The sequence below is a fragment of the Cannabis sativa genome, chromosome 4, assembly GCF_029168945.1.
Source record: "Cannabis sativa cultivar Pink pepper isolate KNU-18-1 chromosome 4, ASM2916894v1, whole genome shotgun sequence".
NCBI classification, from domain to species: domain Eukaryota; kingdom Viridiplantae; phylum Streptophyta; class Magnoliopsida; order Rosales; family Cannabaceae; genus Cannabis; species Cannabis sativa.
This window is the reverse complement of record NC_083604.1, coordinates 11,965,937-11,982,644: the sequence shown is the minus strand read 5'-3', so window position 1 is coordinate 11,982,644 and position 16,708 is coordinate 11,965,937.

The following is a 16,708-nucleotide window of genomic DNA, read 5'->3' as shown; positions in this document are numbered from 1 at the left end:
GGGTCATGATCAAGTGGAGGGAACAAAGTGCATGTATAGAAGCCATACATGAAATATTTTCCTGCCACTATTAATAAATAGAGAACCTTATTTCTCCTTTTTGTCGGTCAAGTAATAAACTTGTGGTCATTTTCCCTACTCACATTTGCATGGTTCTCAATTCCCGTCAATTCGTACAATTTTATTATATATCCCATGTGCACATGGTACTACAGAGGTGTGTACAGAAAGTCATCTAATCCAATCCCAACCGATCTAATAGAATTGGATATCCAATCATAATTGGATCGGATCGTATTAAATTTTTAAAATCCAATCGTAACGGATAGGATGTTCGATGAGACATCCGATCCAATGGATAACCGAACCGATCCAATCCAATATCATCCAATGTCCATCCAATCATATTTAATATTTATAATTTTATATATTTAATTATTTTGTTTTAAAAAAGTATATTAATTATTAATAGGTTTTACTGTGCACCTGCACATATTGATTTAATATTTTATATAATATTTACATTTGATGTATTGGACTTGTTCATTAAGACTTTTGCTTATTAAGTTAGATTTTTGTTATATTTTTATTATGGGATTATGAAAATTAGGTTAAATTTGAATTAAATTATTGTTTATTATTGGATTATTAGGCTTTAAATTATGTTTTTTCATATATTTTTTTTTCTTTTGAATGAAATCATGGCTAAAATGGATTGGATTCATCCATTGGATCAATTGGATGGATCCAATCAAATCCAATAAAAAACTAGTCAAAGCATCCAATGGATGGAATCGATCCAATCCAATACATCCATTGGATCGGATCGGATCGGATGACTCAATTCAATTGGATTGGATCGGATGGCAAAATCCAATATCCAATAAATAATTGGACTGGATCGGATGAGTCCAAATCCATTAGATGTGATCCAATGAACACCATCCATGATTTCTCTCTCTCTCCCCTAATTTGTAGAAATTTCAATTACTATTCTTAAAAACACACATTATATTAAAATTTACACTCTAACTTAATTTATAACAAATGATGACTATAATTTTTCAAAATACCCTTTAATTAAAATTTCCCTCTCCTTTTCTCTGTCTTTCTTTCTTCCCCATACTCCCTCTCCTTCGAGCTTGGCTGAATAGAGATAAATGATTGAGATCTCATTTTAGTGATTATATTAGTTCACTAAAATATCATTTATAGGTGACCAAGTGTTTTAAGGATAAAATACATTGAAATGATGTAACAGTAATTTTATCCCTATGCAATGTAGATCATCTATAGAGGATCATTGATTATTGGGATTATAACAATGGATAATTAATAGCGTATCTATATCATGGAACATATAGAGCGTTCTATGTAACCGAGAGTGCAATTTCAAGTTCTATGGTGGATGCAATGAGGAATTAATAAGTTGGTGAATTTACTTGGTAAATTTTAGATTTGCTTATTGGAAGCTCGGTTATATAGGCTCATGGTCCCCATACTAGTTGAGACAAACTGCTTGTAAGACTTAGTTAATTGATTTTAATTAATCTATTATAATTCTAAATTTAGACTATGTCTAGTTTATGAATTTTCACTAAGCGAGGACTTAAATGTGAAGAAAAGAGATTTTAGGGTTTATTTATTAATTAAGAGATTTATTAAGTCTAATTAGTAAATATGTTAAATGGCAATTTTATTTGATAATTAATTTTAATTATTAAATAAATAGTTTTGGCATTTAAGTGGTTAGAATTAGAAAAATGACATTTTTGAGAAAATAAGGAAAAATTGTTAAAAGTAGCAAAATTCCAAGTGGGGCCCACATATCCATGGCCGACCACTTGTAGGGTATTTTTCATTTAATTTTTCTATTATTTTAATGCCTAATAAATCCTAACCTAAACCTAGGTGGTTGCCTATAAATAGATAGTGATGGCTCACACTTAAAGATGATGAAAATTCACCTTCAGTCAAATTTTCCTGAGCCTTCACTTCTATTAATTTCGAACCAGTCCTTCTCTTTCTCTCTTCATATTTTCATACCTTGAGTGATAGAGTGAGTGCCCACACACATCAAGTTGGTCCTTAATCATAGTATGTAAGACTGTGAAGAATCCAAACACAAGGAAGGAGTTTCGGGCTCAGATCTTGGTGATACTCTGCTACAGAAAGGATACAAGGGTTAAAGATCTGAGTGGAAGGAGTCATTTAATTTCGATGCACCCACTTTAAGGTTTCTCAAACTTTATATGTGTTTATTTACATTGTTTTAGAAATTCATATTTAGGATGTTAAACAACATACATGGTAGTAAATCTAGATCCTGGTAAAATATATTCCAAGAGCTTTTAGTGTATGATTTTATGTTTTGGTGGTTGTTAGGGTTAAGATGTTTTGTAATTCATTTTCTAAGTTCAATTTGAGTTAAATTGATGATCTAGTTGCTGGTTTAGGGTTGTCGGGTAGTGGATGCACAAGTTTGAGTTTGAAAACTCAAGCTTGGTTCATCCTTGGCTTGTTTTGATTCTGTGCAATTTTCTGGATTCTATTGATTGGAAATGGTTGTGTAAGCTCATTATAGGTTTTCTAGAAAGTTTGGTGGCATTTGGACATGTTTTGAGCAGGTTTGGAATTGTTTGGGGAAACCTAGTGCCAACCGGTTAATTGGTTTGCCAGGACCAACCGGTTTTGGCAGATTCCCCAAACAATTCATTTCCTCGATTCATATCCATTTCAGAGCCTTGGTTGGGTGTTTTCCTATTTCCTGGGATATTGTAGTTCCAATTAGTAATATCAAAACCTTAGGTTGGAGGTTTGGGTTTCCCAAATTAGGGTTTTGGCGTGTTATTTACCTGGTTTTATTTGTGATTAGGGCATCCATCAAGCACGAGACTTTCTGTTCAGGTCAGCCAACTCACTTGAACACAAAAACGATGTAAGAATAGCATAGAACATACTATATATATGCGAATGTATGTATGTGTGATATATATGCATGCTTGTTGTGATTCGTACACTACCAACACTAGTACGGTAGCGGTACAGAGTGCATTGGTAAAGTGTACGATGTCTGAAGAGTACATTACGGTATTACCAACACTAGTACGAGTAGGTACAAGGTGTATGTGGTACAACACTTAATAGTACTCGGGGTACGGTTCATACCCTACCTACACTAGTACGATGGTGGTACTGAGTGCATGTGGTACAATGGTACATGGTCGTATCTTAGTTAAGAACGTTCTTACTCATTTGTTAAGCCTTGTTAATAGGTGTATGGGCGCCTAGATACAAGTCGATATTATGTGATATGTCATATGCTTTCCTTACTGAGTCTGTCGACTCACAATTCTACTTTTGTGTGTAGATAAAGGAAAGGCGAAGGCCGAACAGGAGTGAGCCTCGAGCTAGGGTGATGTTGTACATGTCATGGCGGCGCGACTTGGAGTGTTCGGTCTCGGGACATCTGGAGTTTTCCTTTTGTAGTCGTTGTGTGACCTAACTTTTCTATTTAAAATATTTTGTAAAATGTTTAACAATGGGATCCCGACACTTGTAATTATTTATATAAAGTTTATAAAGTTTCATAGTTAATTCTAAAAGTTTTAATTTGACACAATTTTCAAGAAAATTTTTTGATTAGCAAAGATAGCACTTAGATTGAAAAATTATTGTAGTGTGCCTTAGTATTAGGGCGTTACAATAATTTTTCTTGGATTTAATTTTTTAAAGAATTTTGTGTTTGTTGAGAGTATATCGACATTTTTGTTGATAATTTTTCTTGTATTTTATTTTTTTTGAAGGATTTTGAGTTTGTCGATTGTATATCGATATTTTATTAATAATTTTGCTTATGTTTTGATTTTCTAAGGATTTTGAGTTTGTCAATTGTACATTGACATTTCATTTATTGTTTATCAATAATTTTGTGTATTTTTTTTTTTATGAATTTTTAGTTTATCGATAGTTTTTCTATGGTCTGTCGATTATTTTTTGATGGTGAACTTACCGTGGTCTTTTTTTTTTATCTTTCTTTCAGATGGCTCCACGATTTACAGTTCTAGCATCCGATTATTTTACTGGTCGTGTGACATATAAAGGCAACAATGTATTTCAAAAGATGAATAGTCTATTTGTGGAATACAAATTGAACGACACGGTGAAGGCAAGCCCTTTCGACCATTTTTGGAAGGTTGGACTTCTCACATTTTCTTTGGTATTATTTCACCAACTAATGTCGCATATGATGAAGGATGATTGTGAGAAGACAAAATAAATACATTTTTACATTGGTTAGAATGATGTCAGATTTGTAGTAGTTGAGTTTGTATTCATTACAGGATGGAACATCATATCAAAGCCAACAAAAGAGGAGATGGAGGAGAAGGCTTCCCACTTGGGGTCAGATTAGTTGATTAACAAATATTTTAACTGGTTTGATAGTGTAAAGACAGAAGTACTCTAGGATAGTTTCTTACACTGTGAGAATGCGGAAGATGTGATTGCGCATGTTTTTAGAGATAGTCACTACAAAAAAAATCTTTTCTCAGCGGGCTCGCGTGTGCATGTCGAGATAGGCCTGAGTTTTTTTTTAAAAAAATTTCTGAGTATAGCTATAACGGTAGGCCAATATAGGCCTATCATTATTGCTATTTTTTAAAACATAGAATTTGAGCAATCTCGATGGGCTCACGTGTGCGTGTCGAGATAGGCCTAATTTTTTTTAAAAAAAAAAAAAAATGCTGAGCACAGCAATAACGGGGGGCCTATATTGGCCTACCGAGATCAGTCAAAAATAGCCCAGCCCGTCCCTTAACCTCCCTAAAGTCTTCTTTCCATCAATCATTTTCTAACCAGCCCTAGCTTCTTCCCCAATTTGAAAATGACAGCCATTTTTCCCTAAAAAATTCAAGCAAAAATTGATTTTCCCTTCTTCTATTTCATCACAACCACTCCAAAAAGAAAAAGTGAGCTTGAATATATACTATTGATTTTTTTTTTTTTTTGATATTCTTATCCTAATAGTTTTTAATTTATTTTAGTTTAAAAAGTTAGTAAAATAATGAGATGTTAGCTTGTATTTGAATGTTTTAGATTATAATATGTTTGGGTAAGCTTCATACAACATGAATAAAGCTTGTGAATTGATTGGAGCTTCATTTTGGTGAGTTTTGATTTTTTTCTTCTTTATGTTTTTTTTTGGCCGAAAATATTTTTTTTTGGCTAAAAATGGTGTTTTTTTCTTTCTTTAAAAAAAATTGTTAGTAAAATAATGAAATTAGAACTTGTATTTGGATATTTTAGGTTTAAAATTATTTGGGTAAAGTTTCATACAACACAAAGGTTCTTTGGGGTGAGAATTGCTTAGAGGTTTATTTGGGTGAGTTTGGTTTTTTTTTTTTTTTTGGCTGAAAATGGCTATTAAATATGTCAAAATAGTTGCTTTGTTTTAATGTTAATTTTAAAAGTTTATATTTTCTTTAAAATTTATAATGGTTATGTACATAATTTTTTTAAGTGTTTTAAGTATATAGTGTAGTTATCATGATAGTTTAAATAGTAAATATGAGTATATATAATTTTTTAGAGTTGGTTTATATGATGGATGATTGATATTTATGTTGTTGTGAATAATTTGTTTAGTAAAAATGTGTATAAATTGGTAACGGAAATAGCATATATGTTTGTTGGTATTTGATAGTAGAGTATATGAATATGTATTTATGTATATTGAAATGTGACACTAGTGGAATAGTCAAGTTAAACTAGTGTATATTATTAATGCCCTTGTAAGTTTTTTTAAAAAAAGTTTTCGAGAATTTACAATTAGTTATTCTAGGGTAATGTTTATTCATTTTTAAGTGTTGCAATATATACATATATAAATTAGTTAAATTTTCTTTTCTATAATTGTGTAATAATTATTTTAGTGTAATGTTAAATTTAAAAATTTGTATATTACTAGTTTCTTAGCTAATTAGATATGATACAACTTAAAAACTTTTTAAATATTAGATGTGTAGAAAATGCAAATATAATTTTGTTTTTTATTTTTTTTTTGAAAGAAAAGATAATTGTGTTGATTAAACTTTAAGTTGTAATATATACTAACTTTATTATTATTTTGTGTAACATAAAATTGAAAAGTTTAGTTTAGGATATGTACATTAGTGATTACAATTAAAAAAAAAAAGAGTTTTGTTTAAATAGTTTATGATATATATTGTGTAACTAAAATTTTAATTTTGTAATATGTATGTGGTATTATTATTTTCTTGACATATTGGATAATATAGTAAAATTTTAATATTGTAGGTTGTGAATTTAATTAGTAAGGATTCATTTCACAAATTTGAAGTGAAGTTTGTTTGGTGGTTCATTAAAAGATGTGTGTACAATCACTCATTTATTTACTTAACGACATAATATTGTTCATCTTAGAAGAGTTTGAATATCTTAAACATCCATTCATAGTGAAGTAGGTTTTGAGATTAAGTGTGTGTTGCGATGATAATGGAAGGTTGAAACTTGTATGTTATAGTGAAGTAGGTTTTGAGAAATTTGTGTGTTGCGCGCGGAGATATAAGGAAGAAACTTATTATACGATATTTGTTATTTGTAGATATAATATATGAAAGTGGAAAATATTATAGAAACAGAAAAAACTCTGGCCAATTTTCAATTATATTTATTGTGTGTTGTTTATCATGTTTTTTATTTGTTGATATAGGTACTTATAAAATTGGAAAATATAATAGAAACAAAGGAAACTCTGTCCAATTTTTAATTATGTTTATTGTGTTTTGTTTATCGTGTTTGTTATTTGTTGATATAGGTACTTATAAAATTAGAAAATATTATAGAAACAGAGGAAAATCTGTCCAATTTTTAATAACATTGAAGATTTATAAGTACTAAAATAATTTAACATGTTTAAAAATTGCTTTGATATAATTTTTAACTTATAATAGCATTAAATTATTTTAGGTAATTATAGATTAATATGAATAGAGATTAGATGAAAAAGAATAAATTGTCAAAAGAGTATGAAGATGGAGTTAACTATTTCATGAATTTTTCCATGCAAAATAAAAATGATCTTACTATGATATCTTGCCCATGTATGAAGTGTGACAATTTAAAAAAATTAAAGGTTGTAGATGCAAGAGGACACTTATACATAAGTGATATAGACCAAACTTACCAAAAATGGATATGGTATGGTAAGAGTGTGTCTCAACCGTCATTTCCGAAAAGAGCTCGCGAAAAGGATGTATCAGATAGGAACTTTCACATTGATATGGTTCACGATCTAGAAGAAGTGTTTGCAGACCACCCAGATGAATTCATAAGAATAATTGAAGAATAAACAAAATTTATTTATACTCGGTCTAAGTATCTTTTCTTATGGACTCACACAAATATGCTGAAATATATTCTATTGTATCTGTAATATTTGTGGTAACCTAAATATTGAGATTAATATTTGCATTCAGTGTCAGTAGGAAAAATTGTTATAAGAAAAATATTATGTTTGTATTTGTAAGTATTGTGATGAATTTGTTTAGATTTTATAAAAGCAGATTTGTGCTTGGAAAATTATCAATAAAATAAATGTCAATGGTGGGAATTAATTTTAACTTCAAAATAAACCTAACCCCTCAAAATTACAACTTATTTGCATTTTTTTCCACCTTTGATATATATGAACATCAGATGCCATTATAGCTATTTTATAGTTATTGGATTATCATTCTATTCTAATATGAAACTAATAATCATAAGTAATAATAACTGGTCCTCAAGCCTTAACAACATGTTGTATAAAGTTAAAATACACACTTGTGTTAAATGATTAGCTTCCTAAATAACATTGGAAAAAAAAACTTATTACTTCATCCTTGTTGTAAAGCATATCATTTCTCTTCATTATATTAGTTAACAAAGCAGTGATATTTACTACTATTTTGATTAATTTCAACATAATTTTTTGAGTTTACAACATTATTTTTGTGTTCTGCACATTAATATATGTTGCTTTAATGATTTTCTTTCGTGCAAGTTGTTGATACTCTTGAAAATATTGCACTTGAGGGGATAAGCCATTACTAAAAAATGAGGATTGGGAATAAAAAATAGTTGGTTGTTACTTTCATGAGAGGAGATATCATTGGTTACCATACTTGTAAAGTGACCAAGTTGTGTATGTTACGTTTATTTTTGTCTATTTATTTTGAAAGATTTTTTTTTTTTGATGAATCAGAATTTCATTGCTCCAACAAACAATTAATACAATCTAAAGACTATTCGAAGTCTGTACAGGTTCTATACATTCTCTCCTTTTTTTTCCTTTGAACTTGTATGCACTATCTAATTACAAAGAAATAAACCACTCATAGTCTATTTTCGCTACTATTTTAGGCATCACATAAGTGATCCTAGTTTTGACTTGCCACTTTACTTCTTGGATCAATTGCTGCACTTGAGTGCTACTTCCCTGCCAGATTTTACAATTTATGGTTTTCCATATGTGGTACACTAAGGCTGCAATGGCAGCAGCATAAACAGCTTTCAGAAACTTACTTATTTTAGCTCTGTTAATCCACCGGAGCACATCCTGCATGGATGTGGTTGCTGCTCTCCAACAAAGCCATGCCTTGATTTGTCCGAGGCAGTCCTGTGAAATCTGCAGCAGAAAAATATATGAGAAGTTGTTTCTTCTGAATCTTCACAGAGAATGCATTGAGCATCTGCTGTAATTTGAAACTTGACCAGCCTCTGTTTGGTCTTTAATCTGTTTAACATTGCTAGCCAAAGGAGAAAGCTATGTTTAGGAATGTTCATCCTCGACCATACTTGTTTACTCCAATGACATAAATCATCTGCTGTTGTTAACACTTTATATACTTCAGAAACTTTGCAATTTTGAGCAGTGAACTGGTTGTGGCTAACTTTCTCTTTCCATTCATCTTTGAGTTCAACAATTTTCCTCCAATACCAGCTACTTTGAATGGGAGCCTTGTACTCCCACCAAGATTCTTTGTTAATATAGACATTATGCACCCACTTCACCCATACATTATCTTTTTTTGAAGCAATTGCCCAAATATTTTTTATGACAGCAGCTTTGTTCCATTCATGAATACTCATGAAACCGATTCCATCAGCTTTCTTAGGCTTGCACATGTTCCCCCATGCAACACTTCCAGGGCCTGCCATTTCACTTTGTCCTTTCCACAAGAAACTCCTACAAACATCTTCAATATCAGCAATCACTCTTTTGGGTAGTATCATTACTTGGCTCTAGTATGCATGTATAGTAAGCAGGACTGAATTGGTCAAGACAGCCCTACCAAGATATGAAAGATTCCTAGAATCCACACCTTTATTCGAGCAATCATCATGTCCACTAGCAGCTTGCAATCTTCCTTAGAGATTCTTTTTGCAAAGATGGGAAGGCCTAGATATTTGAATGGGAGATCTGCTCTTGTAAAACCAAACATATCAACCACCCTTTTGATTTCAGTCTCATCCATGCCATTGCAATATATTGCTGATTTATTCTTGTTTGGTTGCAGCCCAGAGGTGTTGGAGAATAACTTTAGGCCTTGGAGCATTCGGTAGATGCTTTTAAAATCACCTTTACAAAATAAGAGTACATCATCGGCAAAGCTCAAGTGATTTAGTTTAAGATCACTGTATCTCTCATGAAAAAAAAATCTGTCTTTTCACCTACTCTCTTCATGATTCTACTAAGGTACTCCATTCCAAGGACAAAGAGCAAGGGAGACATTGGGTCTCCTTGTCTTAGTCCCCTTCTAGCTTGGAAGTAACCATTCATAGAACCATTGAACATAAGTGAGAATCTTGGTGTTGTGATACAAGTCATGACAATAGCTATAAACTTTGGTGGGAAGTTGAATGTTGTCAAAACTTCTTCAAGAAAATCCCAACTCATGGTATCATATGCCTTTTGAAGATCCAATTTAATCATACAATTGGCTTTGTTTGATTTCCTTCCATAGTGCCTTATGAGGTCTTGACAGATCATGATATTATTAACTATGAATCTTCCTTGGATGAAACCGCCTTGAGTTGAAGCTACTAAATCTGGCAATATACTTTTAAGTCTATTACAGATAAGTTTAGTAGCAATTTTATAAAGTACATTGCAGCAGGCAATTGGGCGATAATCACTTACCAAATTTGGGCATTTACTCTTAGGGATAAGAGTAATGACTGTAGAATTGATCTCCTTTAGTAGATGCCCAGAATGAAGGAAGTCAAGAATTGCATCAGAAATTTCATCTCCCACAAGCTCCCAATTGTCTTGATAAAAGTAACTGCTATATCCATCTGGACCTGGAGCATTGCCTCCTGGTATGCTAAAAACTGCCTTCTTCACATCTTCTCTTGTGAACTGAGCTAAAAGAATCTCTCTGTGTGTGTATCATTGATTATCGACCCACTCTTCATTACTTTGGTTGAAACGTTTGTCCTCCCCTCTATGCTTGAACCCAATAACTGCTGATAATAGGCAAGAAAAGCTGCTGTAATACCCTTAGAGTCCTCCACTCGAATACCATCTGCATTAATCACTGATAAAATCTTGTTTTGATTCCTTCTCTCACGGATGCTGAAGTGAAAAAGTGCAGAATTTTTGTCTCCGTCTTTTATCCAAGCCATTCTAGACTTCTGTTGCAGAAAAGAACAATAGTTTTTATGAGTTTCAGCATATACCTTCCTTGCTTTAGCTTCTTGGTTCTTGCAACTCATTGTTCGGAGGATCTTTTTGAAGCTGAGTTTGACACTCGACTAATTCCTGCTTTGCTTCGAAATCTGCTACTTGTATATCTGAAAAATGGCATCTGTTAAGCTCATTAAGAGCAGGTTTAAGAGCTTTCAACTTAGCAATAATCTGATACATTTTAGTGCCCTGAATTTTTTGATTCCAAAATGTTGACATTATCTGTTGAAAGCTAGGATGGGAGGACCACATCCTAAAGTACTTAAATGGCTTTCTTCCACTTGGGAAAGTAGGATGAATGGATACCACTCTGGTGTATGATCGAGCAAGCCTTCTGTAAGGAAAATTGCTTCTGCGGTTGGAAAAAGCTCTATCCAAGCTTCATTAGCTAGAACTCTGTCGATCTTGGAATAAATTCTATCTTCAGCATACTGTTTATTGCTCCAAGTAAAGAAGCTTCCCGAGTATTTAATATCTTCTAGTTGACAATAAGAAACACAATTAGCAAATGCAGTCGAACTGCTATGTCTTAACCTTTCACCTATACGCTCATCTTTGTTAAGTATGTCATTGAAGTCTCCTAGTACTAGCCAAGGATCAGTACTAGAAAAATCTTGCATTCCCTTCCATAACTGTTGCCTGCCTTGCTCTTCATTGTAACCATAAACAAAAGTTGCAAAGAATTTTATTATTTATTATGTACTATTTGTATAGAAATTATTTTTATTTGATATTTGTGGTATGAAATTTGGTTATTATACACATGAATAATATTGGTAGCATGAGAATTTTTATCTCTAAAAATAATATATTTTTTCTTAAAAAATGACCTATCTCGAAGGGCCTAACCCACCGAGATTGCTCACCTGTCTCGGAGGGCTAGGCCCTTAGAGATAGGTCATTTTTTAAGAAAAAAATATTTATTTTTAGAGATAAAAATTCTCATGCTAGCAATATTATTCATGAGTACAATAACAAAATTTCATACCTATCTCGGAAGGCTAGGCCCTTCGAGATTGCTCACCTATCTCGGAGGGCTAGGCCCTTCGAGATTGCTCACCTATCTCGGAGGGCTAGGCCCTTCGAGATTTCTCACCTATCTTGAAGGGCTAGGCCTGCTAACATTACTCAATCTCAGTGCTCTTATTTACGGCAGACAATGACCGCCGAGATAGAGCAGTCCAGGGGTTGGGCCCACCGAGACGGGCCCAATTTTTTGTAGTGAGTGTTACTGGAACCTGAGGCTAACACTTACGTTTCTTCTGGCATGCTTAGATATGTCGAAGATCTTGAGTTCTTTTTACGTATTTCTTGTGGAAAGTAATCATTTGCCAAACTTATATCCACCCTTCAAAAGGTCATGTTGAAACAGAAGGCGAGCTATGACAAGAAGCTGAGTTTGGATGTTAAGGACTAGTGCAAATACACAACGTATGGCTTTGTACTTGTAGTACAATATTTGGCGTACGAGACCATTTTAGTTGTTAGGAAGAGGTATTGTACGAATCAGGGGATTCAGTTTTCCAAGATGCTTAGCTAGACTAGCGAGGGTGAGATTGGGAAGAAGGAGCTCGATGCATTATTTTTTGAAATAGGTATGATTTTTTCTTTTATGTTTAGAGCAATTATTCAAGCGAAATGTTTGGAATAAATATTGAGAATTTGCCAACTTAGGCCACAAAAAGTTAAGTTTTTCATGAATTCCTTCAAGAATCATCTCTGCTTCAAGAAAAGCAATTTTTGCCGGCGCAGTTGACCAATTGCGGCGGCAAAAGTTGTCAGCATTAATGAGATGCTGAATTTGGGATTGGATTCAGCTATACCTTTTACCGGCGCAATGAAATGCGCCGGTAAAAGATGAATACTGAACCGCCAAATGGCGCGAACACATGTCCAATTCTGTAAGGCTTTTACCGGCGCACAATTGCGCCGGTAAAAGTTTCCCAAATTTTGGTGGGAATGTTAACCGCCCTCGTGAAAATTTGGGGGGAAATAAAACGCGTGGTAGGTGGGGTTACTTTTACCGGCGCATTACTGCGCCGGTAAAAGTGTTAAGCCAAACGGTGCGTTTGGTTTTAGGGTTATATGACCACTTTTACCGGCGCAATTCAATGCGCCGGTAAAAGTGTTCATATATCCCCTTCGACAAGCAGAGCCCATTTCTGCTTTTTTTTTTTCAGAAATTTTTTTTTTTCTCTCAAAAAATTTCTCCTTCATCTCCTTCATCCCTCTCTTTCAATCTCACTCATTCTCACTCAATCTCACTTCTCTATCAATCTCACTCAAAATCCCACTCATTTCTCTAAAAAAATTTGTTTTTTTTTTTGGAAAAAAATCCCCACCGCCGGCAGCCACTCACCACCGTTCGTCGGGCACCACCACCGGCCGCAGTAGCCTCCACCGCACACCCCGAAGCCCCACCTCCTGGTATTTTTTAATTTTTTTTTGAAAAGTTTATGTAAATGTGTATGTGTATGTATGTATGTGTATGTGTATGTGGATGTGGATGTATATATGTGTATATGGGTGTATGTATATATATGTATATGTGTATGTGGGTGTATATATGTATATATGTATATATGTATATGTGTATGTGTATGTGGGTGTATGTATATAGATATGTATATGTGTATATATTTTTATGTGAGAGTATATGTAAATATGTGAGAGTATATAGGTGTTTATGTGTGTATATGTATATGTGTATGTGTTTATGTGTGTGTGTATGTATGTGTATGTGTATATATATTTAAGTTTAAGTATAAGTGTCTGTATATATATTTATGTGTGTATATGTGTGTTGATATTTTAATTATTGAGTTTTATTTTTATGAAATTAGGTCCGTTGTGGCCAGAGCTCGAAGCACCGCCTCCTGCTTGTTGTTGTCATTTTTGGACTGCTTCAGGTTTGTTTTTTTTTTCTTTATATTAGTAATTAATTTAATAGTTTTGTTATAAGTTAGTATGCCTATACATGTTAGTGAAGTAGGTTCTGTGATAAAATACTGCAGTCTGATCGGTGGTGTGATTTATTATTTTTCATATGTTGTTATCGAAAGTTTGTTTGTGCTATATTGATAGGTTTTGAAAATTTTGAGTTTACGCTTTTTAAGCCGTTATGCTGCCCAAATTTTGGTAGATAGTTATGTAATGTAATTTTTAATTTAAATAAATTAAATAAAAATTTGTAAAATAATGTATATCATAAAATATCAAAAGTATTCCAAAAAATGTATTTGAAATTTTTAAACTTTATAATATTCAATTTAAATAAATAAAATAGAAAAATATAAATTAGTATATATTAAAAAATATAATAGGTAATCAAAATATTTGTTTTAGTAATCTTTAATTTAAATTAATATATATTATAAAATATAATAGGTAATCAAAATTTCTTTTTTATTTTAAAAAATTTGTAATCTTTAATTTAAATAAATAATATTAAAAAATTAGTATATATTATAAAATATAATAGGTAATCAATTTTTTTTTTTTAAAAAAAAAAATTTGCAATCTTTAATTTAATTGAATAAATGTCAAAATTGGTAATTACTAATTATTGTTTAATTTTAAAAAGTAAGTAAGTGATGAACTTTAAAAAGGTTGTAATTTTTAAGTTTAATAAATAAAATAGAAAATTATAAATGAATATTTATTACAAAATTGAAAATGAAAGCAAATGATATTTTGAAGATTAAAAATTTTGTAATTTGTAATGGGAAATTTGATTTTCTATACTTAAAAATGGTCAATTTTTTTTAAAACCAATACATTTTACACTACAAAAAATATGACACTTTTTTCAAAACTCCAAAAATACCCCCCCTCTCGCTCTCTCTCTCTCTCTCTCTCTCTCTCTCTCTCTCTCTCTCTCTCTCTCTCTCTCTCTCTCTCTCTCTCTCTCTCTCTCTCTCTCTCTCTCTCTCTCTCTCTCTCTCTCTCTCTCTCTCTCTCTCTCTCTCTCTCTCTCTCTCTCTCTCTCTCGGACCGAACAAAAAAAAAAAACAAATGCACATGATCCGATGGTCGGACCACATGGTCCGATGGGTCCGATTGGTCGGACCCATCGGACCATGTGGTCCGACCATCGAACTATATGTTTTTTTTTTCGGTTCGGTCGAGAGAGAGACGAAGAGAGTGAGAGGGGGGTATTTTAAATAAATTAAATAAAAAGTTATAAATTAATGTTAATTATAAAATTTAAAATGTAATGAAGTGATATTTATAAATTTTAAATATTTATACTTATAATTTAAAAATAAAATAAAATAAAATTTTAAAGTAATTATAGTAAGAATTTAATCTAATTAGCATAAAGTAAGTGTAATTATAAAGTAAGTACAAATGAGCATAAGATATTAAAATAGCATAAAATTAAATTTTTATTATCGTTTCTTGATCTCTTTGGTTATACACCAAAGATAGGATAGTAAAATTGTATTATCACATAGTGATAATTTTTTTTTTTTTTTAAATTTACACATGCACGAAATACCTTAGACCCGTTTGGAGAGGCTGAGTCAGTAAGGACTCTTAAATACGCTTCTCCAAATTATCCAGCTCGTTTGTCCGCATGGATAGTTTGGGCTTGTTTTATACTTATAGTATGATCTATTGCTTATTTGATTATTTCATTAGTAGATATTTTGGTACAACGTCTTCTTACACGTTCTTGTAAGTCGGCAAACTTAATTACTACAAGTTTGCTAACTTATAAGAAGCGTGGGGAAAATCTTCTTAGAAATTTTTACAAAAATGAAATAATCTTAAGAGCGTAGATTGCACTATATGTATATTACAAACCTGAATGGGATAGGTTCTTTACCCTTTTAGTAATGGAGTGAGAAGGTGGATTAGGACACTTGCACATTTTTTTGTTTGTTTTTAAATTGTTTTTGTTAAATACTTCGTAGTGGAAGATGCCTGCCAACCGAAGTTGGATGAAGGCGCACCGCGCTGCGAGTTTCGAAGTGGCGTTGACGAGTTCGTTGCGGTAGCAACGAACCATGTGAACGCTGACGGATTAGCTCGATGCCCATGCATGCGGTGTTTGAATGTCAATTTTCACACACCTGCAACTATAAGGGTTCATTTATTTCTCAGCGGGATCCAACCTTCGTACAACCCCTGGTATTTCCACGGGGAGACTTTCTCTCGGCCGCAGAGTTGAACTTCCGAAAATGACGAAGAGGAAATGGCGGATGTGTTGGCGGACATGTTAAGAGGGGACCACAGGTTTGACGAATCTGCTAACACTACTGATTCTTTCAATGAAGCCCCTATCAACGACAACAACAAGTTCGATGACTTGTTTAAGGAGATGGAGGGCCGAGTTATATCCGGGTTGCAAAAAATCAGCCCTTAATGCCTTTGGTAAAGCTTATGCCTTTGCAAGGTTTTGAATAGGTGGAGCAACCACTCTTTCGATATGTTCTTGTCCATCTTGATTGATCTATTTCCGGAGGGGACAAAATTACGGTCGCATTATGAGTCGAAGATGCGATTGCGCAATCTCGGTTTGGGTTACGACTCACTAGATGTGTGCAAGTATAATTGTGCTATTTTACGGAAGGAGAATGAGAAGAAGGAGTTTTGCCCTGTATGTGGCGAATCACGATGGGTGAAAAGAAAGGGTAAGGGGAAAAAAGTTCCTCACAAAGTTATGCGTTACTTCCCACTCACACCTAGGCTGAAACGATTATATTGCTCAAGACACACTGCGGAGGATATGCGGTGGCATTACTCGCAGAGACCAAAAGAAGACGGTGTGCTTAGGCATCCTGCGGATGCTGAAGAATGGAAGCAGTTTGACCGCCTTCATCCGTCTTTTGCTGTTGAACCTAGAAATGTCGAGGATTGGCGGCGACGGTTTAATCCATTTGGCAACATGAGCAACTCTTACGGCTGTGGCCGATTATTTGTGTCCCCTATAATTTGCCACCGTGGAAGTGT